General features: G+C 47.7%; 1 pseudogene across 1 annotated transcript; it reads left to right on the top strand.

Moving 5' to 3' along the window:
• Positions 1-585: 585 nt before the first annotated feature.
• On the top strand, positions 586-1,560 carry LOC309664210 (large ribosomal subunit protein uL18 pseudogene; annotated as a pseudogene). Its single transcript has one exon. The product of its transcript is annotated as a large ribosomal subunit protein uL18 pseudogene (transcript).
• Positions 1,561-13,815: the final 12,255 nt, after the last annotated feature.

Here is a 13,815-nt window from a genome sequence, read left to right as displayed (position 1 = left end):
CTGCTTGGGAATCTCCATTAGGGCAAGTTTTAAAAATACACTCTATTGTTGTTTATTATTAATGGTAATGACACAGGGAGCGAGGCGGCTCATCAGCTCCCTACTGTCCCCGGCTTCTAATGTGCTGCGTGGAACAGTCACTACCCAGGGCCTTGCGTGAGCGTGAGCTGGACTCAGGGCACGGGACTGGACCCCGGGGTGCCCAGACATTAAAAAAAAATTTTTTTTTGCTTTTTCCCCCCTGGAGCCGTGCTGGTTCTGCAGCTCGGTGGCGGCTAGGGCCTCTGTTCTACAGGATGGGGTTTGTTAAAGTTGTCAAGAATAAGGCCTAGGGGCTTCCCTCGTGGCGCAGTGGTTGAGAATCTGCCTGCCAATGCAGGGGACACAGGTTCGAGCCCTGGTCTGGGAAGATCCCACATGCCGCGGAGCAACTAAGCCCGTGAGCCACAATTGCTGAGCCTGCGTGTCTGGAGCCTGTGCTCCGCAACAAGAGAGGCCCGCGCACCGCGATGAAGACTGGCCCCCACTTGCCGCAACTAGAGAAAGCCCTCGCACAGAAACAAAGACCCAACACAGCCATAAATAAATAAATAACAAAAAAAAAAAAAAAAAAGAATAAGGCCTACTTCAAGAGATATCGAGTGAAATTTAGAAGACGGCGAGAGGGCAAAACTGACTACTATGCTCGGAAACGATTGGTAATCCAAGGTAAACATAAGTACAACGCACCCAAATACAGAATGACAGGTCATGTAACTAACACAGATAACATTTGTCAGATCGCTTATGCTCGTATAGAAGGAGATATGATAGTTTGTGCAGCCTATGCTCACGAACTCCCGAAGTATGGTGTGAAGGTTGGCCTGGCAAATTATGTTTCAGCTTATTGTACTGGCCTGCTGCTGGCACGCAGGCTTCTTAATAGGTTTGGTATGGACAAAATTTATGAAGGCCAAGTCAAGGTGACGGGAGATGAATACAATGTGGAAAGCATTGATGGTCAACCTGGTGCCTTTACCTGTTACCTGGATGCAGGGCTTGCCAGGAGTACTACTGGGAATAAAGTTTTTGGGGCCCTGAAGGGAGCTGTCGATGGAGGCTTGTCTATCCCTCACAGTACCAAACGGTTGCCTGGTTATGATTCAGAAAGCAAAGAATTTAATGCTGAGGTACACCGAAAGCACATCATGGGGCAGAATGTTGCAGATTATATGCGTTACCTGATTGAAGAAGATGAAGATACTTACAAAAAACAACTCTCTCAATACATAAAGAAAAACGTAACTCCAGACATGATGGAGGAGATGTATAAGAAAGCTCATGCTGCAATATAAGAGAATCCAGTGTACGAGAAGAAGCCTAAGAAAGAAGTTAAAAAGAAGAGGTGGAAACATCCTGAAATGTCACTTGCCCAGAAGAAAGATCGGGTAGCTCAGAAGAAGGCAAGTTTCCTTAGAGCTCAGGAATGGGCTGCTGAGAGTTAATAAACCAAACCACAATTTCTACGAAGATTTTTCAGATAAAGACAGTAATAAACTTACTGAACAAGTAAAAAAAAAAGTTTTTTTTAATGTGGTAAAATACACAGAACATAAAATTTAACATTGTAGACCTTTTAAAGTATGCAATTCAGTGGCATTAAGTACATTTTATGTAGCTGTCTAGTTCCAGAACTTTCTCATCACCCCAAAATGAAACCTCATACCCATTGAGCAGTCTAGTTCCAGAACTTTCTCATCACCCCAAAATGAAACCTCATACCCATTGAGCAGTCACTCCTCATTTTCCCATCCCCCTGGCAACCACGAATCTGCCTTCTGTCTCTATAGATTTGCCTTTTCTGGATTTGCCAATTCTGTACCCATTAAACATCAACTCCCCATTTCCCCCTCCCCCCAGCCCCTGGTAACCTCTCGTCCACTTTTGTGTCTATGAATTTGTCTATTCCAGGTACCTCATATAAATGGAACTATGCACCATCTGGCCTTTTGTGTCTGCCTTCTTTCCCATAGCATCATGTTTTCAAGGTTCATCTATGTTGTGGCATGTACCAGTGCTTCATTCCATGTTATGGCAGAATAATATTCCACTGTGTGGATAGACCACATTTTGTTTACCCATCATTCATTGATGGACATTTGGGTTGTTGCCGCCTTTTAGCTACCGTGAATAACGTCCAGATTCTGAGCACACGGTTATCTGCATTCTGAGTAGGGAGATGTCTCGATTCTCGTGCACAGATGTCCGGATAGCAAATAAAAGGTCATCCTTTTATACTGTACATGAGTGTGTCCAAGCTTCAAACCCCCAGCTCAGGGGCCCGAAGGACCACTTTGGTGCTCTCATTAGGAAGGTGGGCTCCCATAGGGCCCAGGCCCCCAGGGAAATTATCCACAGCTTGAAAGAGTGCAGGTTCCTTGAGGTGGGGAAAAGAGGGGCAGGCGGTACCCCTTGGACATGTGACCCTGTGGGATGGTGGGGGCTGGATGAGATGACCTTCTGAGGACCCTTGTAGGCTAGCACACAGGAAGAAGTCTCTGCCCACTTGGCAGACCTTGGGGCCTAGAGCATAGAACATGAAATGTCAGAGATGGACAAGGTCTTGCTGTTGTCCAGTTCAAGTGCCCCACCCTGGGCATTTTAGAGATGGGGAAACTGAAGCCAGAGAAGAGACGAGACCTCTTCATTGTGTCGCCAACACCTTCACAGCTCCCGTTGACTGGCACTTCCCAGCATAAGTTCCCTTAAACCGTACACTTTAAGGGGTGTTCTAATGTCATTCCCATTTTACAGATGGGAACTTGAAGGCTCATGGAAGTGAACCCCTGTCTGAAATGTAGGGAAGGGACAGAAGTTCTCAGGTGTCCCCAAAGGAAACCAGAGGTTTTCCAGCTAAACTCACGCCACTGCGGCCAGTGGCAACTGACCTCGAGGTTGGCACTAAGTCATCCTCTCCCAGGGCGCTTAGCACCCTTGCACTCTCCTGCTAGCATCTCCATCCCTCAGCCAGAAGCTGGACGTCTTGGGAGGTGGCATAAATAATGGCAAGAGCACAGACTTGAGTGAAAATCCCAACTCCACTCCTTGGTAATTTACTTTATCCCACTGAGCCTCAGTGTGCCCATCTGTAAAATGGGGAGTCTTGCCAACACCCACTGCAGAGGGTTGCTTTAAGGGTTAAATGAGTTAATGTATCCAGGAGGCTCGCACAGAGCTTGGCACACAGTGAGTGCTCCAAAAATGTAGCCCAAACAAACCTGGCCTCCCACCAAGCCCCACGTGGGAAGAGCTGGACGGAAGATCATCGAACAGATCAGGGAGCCTGGTGCTGCCCCCAGGGATTTGTAGCTGAGAAGAAGCGGCGCTCACGGTCTCCCTGGGATAATCAGAGAGGACACCACCTTAATTCCACCTCCATCAGACCTCTGCCAGAAGACACGACCCTTTCACTTCATCAATATTCAAGAGCTTAACAAAAAACGCTATAACTAGGGAAGTCAGAAATAATGGAATGCAGTATTGATTATTTTATGGTGCGATTAGGGGTAATTACAGCTCTCAAATTTTATTTTAATGTTACTTTCTACTACTTTTAGCCTTTTAAAAGTATCCCAAACATCCCCATTTAATGGAACACACATGCCTTCAATTTCAATGTGAAATACTTTTTTTCTGCTAAAGTTTGACCTCAATATATTTGAAGACATAAATTACACCATGTATAAACCATAAAAAATGAATGATGAATTTAATTCTGGTGAAGCATGAGGGATTGAGGAGGCAGGCGGGCAGAGGTGCTGTTTATCCAGTGCAGAGGGGACAGTCAGAGGCAGGAGTGGGCAGTGGGGGCCAGAGGGGGTGCCTGACCTTCAGGGGCACAGGAACGGGGCTCGGCGCTCTCCAGGACACAGGCCAGGGAGGGACTGTCTGAGCTTGTGGCCACTTCCTCTGCCCACCTTCCCTGGGGAATGCGTTTCCAAAACCTTGCAGTTGCATGGTCTCACTTGAGCCTCCCAGCCTAACTCTGCCCATCATAGGTAGTGTGGTGAGGTTGTTAACATGCTGTTGCTCCATTTTATCTCTTCCATTATACAGATGAGCAAACTAAGGCTGAAGGAACTCCCCTAAAGTCACTTGGGGAACAAGTGGGGGTTTGGGGTGCTGGCTGCAAAGCCAGAATTGGGTACTCTGCAGCCCAAGAGCTTCCAGCTGTCAGAGAAGAGCCTGTAGGAACTGCATTCCCATGGACCTCAGGGCAGTGAGCAGAGTGGCTGAGGACACAGGCTTTTGAGCCAGATACCCTGGGTTCAAATCCTGGTCCCCTTATAGTGCTATGAGGACTCTCTACCACTATAAAGCCCCTAGCATGTTATTTCTGATCTTCCCTTGCCCAGGGTCTATGCTGGGGGTCGGGGTGGGGGGCTTTGGGCCCAGCAACAGGGGTTTTCAAAATGTGGGTAGGGATTTCTCCTGCACCCTCAGGGCACGGCCTCCAAACCTCTGTCCTGGGCTTTCCTGGTTCCTGTACACTCCTCTTCCCCAGATGACTGGTAGCTCATTATTTGGGGACCCTCTTGCCACCCCTACTACATCGTGAGCCCCCGGAGGGCAGGGGCCAGCTCTCCTTGTTTGTTGTTGTACCTTCAGCAACGGCACATTGTGGGAACTCGAGAAAACTGCATGAATGAAATGCTCGGTCGGCCTTCCCTGGTGGCGCAGTGGTTAAGAATCTTCCTGCCAATGCAGGGGACATGGGTTTGAGTCCTGGTCCGGGAGAATTCCACATGCCGCGGAGCAACTAAGCCCATGGGCCACAACTACTGAGCCTGCGCTCTAGAGCCCGTGAGCCACAACTACTGAGCCCACATGCCACAACTACTGAAGCCCGCGCGCCTAGAACCTGAAGCTCCGCAATGAGAGAAGCCACCGCAATGAGAAAACTGAGCAGCTCAATGAAGAGTAGCCCCCGCTCGCCGCAACTAGAGAAAGCCTGCACGCAGCAATGAAGACCCAACACAGCCAAAAATAAATAAACAAAAATATATGAATTTATTTTTTTAAAAAAAGAAATGCTTGGTCAACTGGTCACTTTGCTAATTTCAATGGTCAGTTCTCAGCCCATCAGCAGCCCTGGTCACGGGCGCCTCCCTCCTCCCTGGAACACTTTCTTGCCTTGGCTTCCCGGCTCCCACTTTTCCTCTAACGTCCTAGGTTGCTCCTTCTCACCTCTGGTGCGTTTCCTCCTCACCCTCTTCACCTAAGGGGGTCCAGGGCCCGTCCTTGGGGTTTCTCTCTCCCATAGTCACTCCCACGGCAACCCCATCCTGCTCGCACTTTAATGACCATCTAGACCAATGCTGTCCAATAGAAATAGCATGTAAGCTTCTTAGGCAGTTTAACATTTTTGGATACCTACATTTTTAAAAATTAATTAATTAATTAATTAATTTATTTATTTATTTTTGGCTGTGTTGGGTCTTCGTTGCTGTGCGCGGGCTTTCTCTAGTTGTGGTGAGCGGGGGCTACTCTTCGTTGCAGCGTGCAGGCTTCTCGTTGCGGTGGCTTCTCTTTTTGCGGAGCACGGGCTCTAAGCACGTGGGCTTCAGTAGTTGTGGCATGGGGGCTCAGTAGTTGTGGCTCGAGGGCTCTAGAGCACAGGCTCAGTAGTTGTGGCACACGGGCTTAGTTGCTCTGCAGCATGTGGGATCTTCCCGGACCAGGGCTCGAACCTGTGTCCCCTGCATTGGCAGGCGGATTCTTAACCACTGCGCCACCAGGGAAGTTGTCCCTACATTTTTTAAGAATGAAAAAAAAAAAGAGTAAGGTAAATAACTGTATTTTATCTAACCGAATATATCCAAAATTATTTCATTGTCATTCCAATATAAATGATCAATATAAAAAGATCATTAATGAGCTAGTGTACCTTTTTTTTCATCTAAGCCTGTGAAATCTGGTGTGCATTTTACACATACAGCACATCTCGATCGGACCAGCTGCACTTCAAGTGCTCAGTAACCACGTGTGGCTCCTGGCTACTGTGTGGGGCTGCAGAGGTTTCTACGCTGACCGTTTCCAACGTGTATCTCCAGCCCAGATCTCACGTCTCAGTGGTGGACACTTACTCCTACCCAGAGTCTTCATTTGGAGGTCTGAGAGGCATCGCAATCTCCAAACATCCATAGCTGAGCTCCTGTTCTTCCCCCCACCTGCTTTACCCACCGCCTTCCTGCCTCTATTAATGTTAGTTCCAGCCTTCCAAGGCTCAGATCAAAATCCTCGAAGTGACACTTGACTCTTCTTCCCAGCCAATTCTGGTCCCCCATCCGATCCATCAGCAAATCCTGTCTGTTCTGTCTTCAAAATACATCCAGAATCTGACCACTTCCCACTCCCTCCATTGCTGCCACTTGGTCCAAGCCACCAACACTTCTCACCTGGATAAATGAAATAGCCTCTTCCCTGGTCTTCTCAAGCCCACTCTTGCCCTGGACGCTACAAACAATGCTCCACCCAGATCACAGAGTGGTCCGGTGAAAGCATCAGTAAGCTTCTGTCACACCTCTGTTCATAGCCCTTCAATGCTGCCGATCTCCCTCAGGGTGAAAGTTCAAGTCCATGAAGCAGAAAACACATAAACATGTTCCTGCCTCAGGACCTTTGCCCTGTCTGTTCCCTCAGCCCAGACGGCCCTTCTTATAGATATCTACAGGGCCAATGCTCTCATCTCCTTTGAGTTTTTGCAGAAATATCACCCTTTCATTGAAGTCTTTCTCGATCTTTCTACTTTAAACTGCCATTTCTCTCCCCATCCCCTACCCCTCTTTTATTTTCTCCTTTATTTCTAATACATATAATTTACCTATTTATTTGACTGACTGCATCTCTCACGAGAATGTTAGCTCTACAAGGCCAGGAATTTTTGTCCTTTTGTCTATTTTATTCACTATTCCACCTCAGCAGCGTCCACATGCATGGTGCCTAGCCTGTGTTAGGCATTCATAAATATTTGATGGAGAAATGAATAAACATTCACCACTAAATGGATAGCCATTTGAACCAAGACCATTTATTGAATTCTGTTTATTTGAAATGTCATCTTTATCATAAACTATACTTTCATATAAACATGCATCTGTTTCTTTCCATTGATTGATTTATCTAATCTCATTCCAATACTACACTGTTGTAATTACTATGACTTTATGTTTTGCCAACTGTTAGGGCTACTCACCTTTGAATTTTTTTTCAATATTATTACACATTTTCTTTCTCATACAAACTCTACAAGTGGACTATCATGTTTGACAACAATTTATGTCAAGAACTTCACTGAGACTGCATTAGATTTATTAATTCTTTTAAGGATTTATTATATTTCAATATTGTCATCACATCCAAAATATATCTCTCCATTTTTTAAATATAAAAATATTAGAGGAAAATATTTTCACAAAATTGGAGTAGGAAAAACAAGACATGAAACCCAGGAGCCAAAAAGGAAGAGGGCTGCAATCAAAATTTAACATTTTTATGTCACAAAAGATCATCAGCAGGCTGGGAGAAAGATGATCCCTAGCCAGAATATATAAAAATAGGCCGTTAGAAAAATGGACAAAAGATATAAACAGACATTTCACAGTAGACGAAATTTAAATGGCCAATAATCATATTTTTTTAAAGTTCACACTCAGTAACAGGCAAATGAAAATTAAAACAACAATGGATTTTTTTGTTTGTTTTTTGCCTGACAAATTGGCAAAAATTAAGGAGACTGATAATATCAAGAGTTGGTAAAGATGCAGTTAAAAAGCACTGTCATGCAACGCTGATGAAGGGTCCATGAGTCAAATTTTCAGAGAAAATTTGTTAATATCTATTGAAATTAAAAAAAAAATTTCACCCAGCAGTTCTACTTCTAGGGCTTTCTTTACCAAAAAGACTCACTTGGGTGCACAAAGATGTGTATAAGGATGGTTATTATCTTGTTTGCAATAGAAAACATTTTTGAAAAAATGTATCTCCATCAATCAGAGATTGGATAAATACTTATGGCACAGCCGAACTATGAAACCTTGAATAGGTACTTAAAAATAGTGAGGTAGATCTATAAAAATATGTAAAGATCATGGAGAGATCGCCATAGCATACTGTCAAGTACATAGAAGCAAGTGACAACAATAAACATGGTGTGATGCCACTTAAGATAATTAAGGTATTTGAAAAACTGGCAAAGGGTTTGAACAGATACTTCTCCAAAGAAGATATACTAATGTCCAAAAAGCACGTGAAAAAATGTTCAACATCATTAGTCATTAGGGAAATGCAAATCAAAATCACGATGAGATAACCACTTCACACACACTAGGAAAGCTATAATCAAAGACAGATGATAGCAAGTGTTGGTGAAGATGCGGAGAAATCAGAGCCTTCATACGTTGCTGGTGGGAATGTAACCGTGTGTACCCACTTTGGAAAACAGTCTGGCAGCTCCTCAAAAGGTTATACATGGAGTTACCATATGACCCAGAAATTCTACTCTAGGTATATACCCAAGAGAAATGAAAACGTTATGTCCACACAAAAACTTGTACATGAATGTATGTAACAGCATTATTCATTATGGCAAAAAAGTAGAAACCCATATGCCCATCAACCGATGAATGGATAAGTAAAATGTGGTGTAGCCATACAGTGGAATATTACTGGGCAATATAAAGGAATGAAGTATTGGTGCATGCTACAGCGAGGATGAACCTTGAAAACATTATACTTAAGTGAAAAAGCTATACACAAGAGATCACCTCTTGTATGGTTCCACTTATATCAAATACACAGAATAGGCAAATCCATAGAGCTAGAAAGATTAGTGGATGCTAGCGTTGGGGAGATTGAGGGGAATGGAGAGTGGCTGCTAGTGCGTATAGGGATTCTTTTAGGGGTGATGAAAATGTTCCAAAATTGGTGTGGTGATGGTTGCACAATCTGAATATACCAAAAGCCATTAAATTGGATAAATCATATGGCATGCAAATTATATCCCAATAAAGCTGTTTAGAAAAAAAAAAGATAATTAAGATGCTTGCATTTGATACTTTCTAACTAGTTAACCATGATCATGGCCATAGACTCTTGCCCACAGTCGCAGTACCCCCTTTATCAGTCTCCTTTAAAATCAAGGTGAACAAACCATGATGGACAAAATATCAACATTTTGAATAAAACAGGATCATATTCCTGATTTTTCATTTGTCACAGGCTCCAACATGGCTCAGTTCAGCGGTTACCGATCTTGTCTTTAAAGTGTTGATATTTTGTTCACCACTGAATTTTTGGCATTAATATTTCTTTTTAAGACTATTGCATTAAAGTATCATTTATCTTGGTTTCTGAGAGGTTTTGGGGGCGCTCCTTAAGTTTGGCACCCGAGTGCCTCATTCCCCCCACCCTTGTCTCTGTCCTGGGTCCCAGGACTAGTGCCCCTGGCCTTGCCCTTGTCCCCAGAGGTGCCACCTGGGACTCCCAGGCTCCCAGCGGCTAGAAAGTGGAGCCTGGGGGTGGGAGGCTGCAATGCCACTGTCCCAGGCTGTGGACAAAGGCCACAGCTTCCCGCCTGCGATGGTTGACCCGTCCCCCCCAAGACCTGTATAGGGAGAGACGGAGAGACAGAGACCAAGAGACTCAGACCACAGAGAGATAGGAGATGTAGGGGGAAACGGAACCTGAAGAGGGGGCGAGAGAGACAGAGAGAGATTGGAGAGAGTCTGAGCGAGCCGGGGGAGGCGGAGAGGAGCCGGGCGGGCGCGGGGCCGAAGGTCCCACCGCGGGGCGCCCCTCCCCGCGTCCAGCCCGCCCCCGCCCCACCCCCAGCGCGGGAGGCCCCGGAACAACCGTCAGAGGCGCCCAGGGGAAGGGGGCGCTCCCGGCCGCCCGCCGCCTGATGCGTATCGATCGGCGCCCGGGGTCGGCGCGGGGGCACCAGCTGCCGGCGGGAGAGGCGACCGCACATTAGCGCGGCCGGGGACCACTCCCCGGAACGCGGGCCGGACAGCCCATTAGAAGCCCTGGCCGGTCGGCCGCGCGACCACCGTGGGCGGGGCGAGGCTGGCGGGGAGGGGATGCAGCAGCCTCCGAAGCGCCACCTCGCCCCATTGCCCGCTCGGAACAGCTGGTTTCCTCTGTTTCCTGAACTCGTCTCCAGCCTCTAGGCCTTTGCACGTGCTGTGCCCTCTGCAGGGACCCGATCTCCCATCGCTCCTCACCCAGCTGAACCTCGCTCATTCTTTGGCTCTTGCTTGGAAGTAGATTCCTAAGGAAGCCTAGATTCCTTGGGAACCCCCCAGACCCAGTTGGGTGCCCACCTTTGCACCGGCCTCCTGAACAGCCCCCATGAAAGCTGGGGGCTAGTCACAGGGATCAAGGATTGACCTCCCCGGGTGGTCTGTGAGTCTTTTGGGGGCTTCTCCCTGTGTCGCATCTTGGGGATCCTGGCACCAGTAGTGGCCCCAACTGGCACACCTGTAAATGAAAGAGTAAACACCAGAGCTAGTCAGGAGGCAAAACCTGCAGAGCCCACGGGGACCTTTGACAAGGACCTCTTGTCCCCCATTACTTATCCTTGGAGGACGGTGTTGGGCATAATTGTGGTCGAAATCTAGTTCTGCCACTTAACGGCTGCATGGCCGTGGGCAGGTTATTTAACCTCTCTGGACCTCCATTTCCCCATCTGCAGCTTTATCAAGGTCTGTATTCTAATTCCTGCTCCTACAGGAGACCCCCAGAGATCTATACCCAAGCTGGGGAGGGGACTGGAAACCCCATAAGGGGTGGCTGCAAGGGGCATGAAGTGCTTCACGGGGGTGTAGAGCATGCAGGAGAAACAGGCCATCCTCACATGCTGCTGCTGGTGGGGGTCAGGGATGGGGGACTTTCTGGCCGCAGTGACTCTCCCTCTTAGGGCTCTTTCTCATCAACCTCATTTTTCTCCCGTGCATCGCTTTTCCCTTGACACCACTTCTCTGCCAACTACCACCCTATTCTCTGCCCTTTACCCAGTAAGATTCCGTGAGAGGTGCCCCTGAGCCCACTATTCTCTGGTTCTTCCCTTTCCATCCTCTCTTGAACCCACCCCCATGCAACTGCTCTGGCCCAGAACACCAATGACTCCACATTGTGAAGTCCAACAACGGTCAGTTCTCAGCTCTCGATTTACTGGCCCCTCAGTGCCCTGGACCCAGGTGGTCCCTCTGTCCTCCTTGGAATGCTTTCCTTACTCCGCTGGTTCTCTCCCTTCTCCCCAGCTTCTCCTTCCTGTCTCCTCTGCAATATCAGAGGCTTGGTCTTCTGAGTCTTCTCCATGTGCCCCCCTCCCTCCGTGATCCCCCCTAGTGCCATGGCTCTTTAAACGCCAATATATGCTGACAATTCCCAAATGTATATCTCTAGCTCAGCCCTCTCCCCAGAGCTCCGCGCTTGTCTGTACATCTGTCTACTCAACATCTTCACTTGGGTAATAGGCAGAGCTGCCTCTAACTCGTACAGCCCCATGCAAGTTAGGAGAAGGTGCTTTTCTTAAGTAATTTAAAAAAACAAAAAACAAAAAAAACCACTTCATACTACATATTATTCTGTCCAACTGTGGGCAGGCCAGCCAGGAGAAAGCAGAATGCACTGGCCCGCTCCAGGCCCTGCTAGGCATCGAACGCCAGGCTGGCTCTTGTATAAAGGAGGGGGATGGGAGGAGAGGGAAGAGAGGCAGGAGGGGGAGAGGTGGACGGGGAGAGGTAGAGGGGGCACTGGGTCTGGGGTTTAATCAGTAGCATCCAGCTTAGATTCATCTGAATGGCAGGTCCATAAATCAGACTTCTTGTTAAATCTGTGGCCAGAGCATATGCTTCCCGTTAGGAAGCAGTGAAGCTTCTGGAGCGTGGCTGTGCCCCCTTGCTCATCCCCTCAGCTTGGCCTGGATCTGCCCCAGAAGACTTTCCTGGGAGCGACAGCCCTGGCTGGGGCTCGTATCCACACTCTTGCTCGCTTGTACCCAGGCGCTAAGGCAAGTCACACAGTGTATAGTCCTTCCACTGCCCCTGCTCTGTGAGGTGGCTGTTGCCTGTTTAGAGTTGGGTAGGGGTAGGGAGTGGAAATCAGGCCTCTGAGTCTGGTAAACAAGAAGAGCAGCCTCAGGGGATGCCCCGAGCATGATTGCAACAGGACATAATCCTTCACACGTGTGCAGAATCTAGAAGTTAGACAAGTCTATGATCATAATGAAACCTCCTCGGAGATGCTGCCGTTGTACAGTGTACAACCTGTGCAACCTTACATGGCAGTCCTACTAACAGGTGCCTGTATTATTCAGGATAGGATAAATTATGTTGTGTTAGCAAACAACATCTAAATCTCAGTGTCTTAGAACAACAAACATTTATTTCTTTGTGATGACACATGTCCAGGGCAGGTGGACAGAGGGCTTTCCTCCATGAGTCACTCAGGGTCCCGGGCTGATAGAGCTTCTACCTCGGCCAAGCTCTGGAGATATTCTCAACAGGGGACCAGCAGGGCCGGAAGTGATTAAAGCCCCAGCCCGGAAGTTACACATATCACTCCCACCCATAACTCTCTGGCCAGAGTTCATCCCCTGGCCACATCTAACTTCAAGGGGGCAGGAAGTGCCATCCTCCTGTACACCCAATGGAGAAGAACAGGATATCAGGCTGGCAGTGATGGCTGCCTTAGCTCCCCAAACCGAATTCCTCCCAGGGTTTTCTCAGCTGTGCTAAATGCATCTCTCCCTCTCCAGGGTTCAAGCTCCAGACTTTGGAGCCATCCTTGATTCCTCTCTCTTTTTAATATTCCATAGACAAGCGATTTGCAAATCCCGTCAACTCCATTTTCAAAATATATCCAGAAGGAAACCACTTCTTTCCACCCCACACCACCAGCCTGGTCTGAGCCACCATAATCTCCAGCCCAGCTGTCACAGGGACCTCCTTGCCGCCAGCCTGGCCCTCTACAGAGATTCTTCACCCAGTAGCCAGAGGGATCTCGTTAGATGTAAGCTGGACCACATCACTGCTCTGCTCAGAACCCTCATGGCTCCCACCTCCCTCAGAGAAAAGTCAGTGTCCTTACAGTGGCCCTCAGAGCCCCGAGATCTGTACCCCCTTCATTACCTCTCTGACCTCACTGCTCCCACCCTCTACCTCCCACTCTAGTCTAGCCTCACTGGCCTCCTTGCTACTCCCTGGACAGTCAGCTCACTGTTGCCTCAGGGCCTTTGCACTTGCAGGTCTCTGTCTGGCGTGCCCTCCCCTCAGATCCCAGCCTAGCTCCCTCATCCTCCTCCTTCAAGACTTTGCTCTAATGTCCCTTCTCAGTGAGACCTTGCCTGGCCTCCTTATTTTAAATTGCACACCCACCTCTGCGTTCCCATTCTATTGTTTTTGTTTGTTTGTTTGTTTTTGGCCAGGAAACTTATTAACTGCCAAAAACCTAAGGATTTCACTTATTGTGTTTACCATGTGTCTCCCCAGCTAGAATGTAGGGCAGAGATTTTTATCCGTCTGGCACACTACTGTGTACCTATTATCTGTAATAGTGCCTGGCATATATAGTAGGTGCTCAGCAAACATTGTTGAATGAATGAACAAACCAAAGCACGGCATAGTGGCTAAGAGCTCAGGCTCTAGAACCAGGCTGCTGGTGTTCAAAACCCAGCTTTGCCATTTACTATCATGTGATTTGGGGCAATTCCCTTAGCTTCCCTGACCCTCAGTTTGCTCATCTGTACAATGAGAATAGAATAGTACCTACCAT

Source organism: Balaenoptera physalus (genome assembly GCF_965194825.1).
Source record: "Balaenoptera physalus genome assembly, chromosome: 1".
NCBI lineage: Eukaryota > Metazoa > Chordata > Mammalia > Artiodactyla > Balaenopteridae > Balaenoptera > Balaenoptera physalus.
This window is presented reverse-complemented; position numbering and strand designations above follow the sequence as displayed.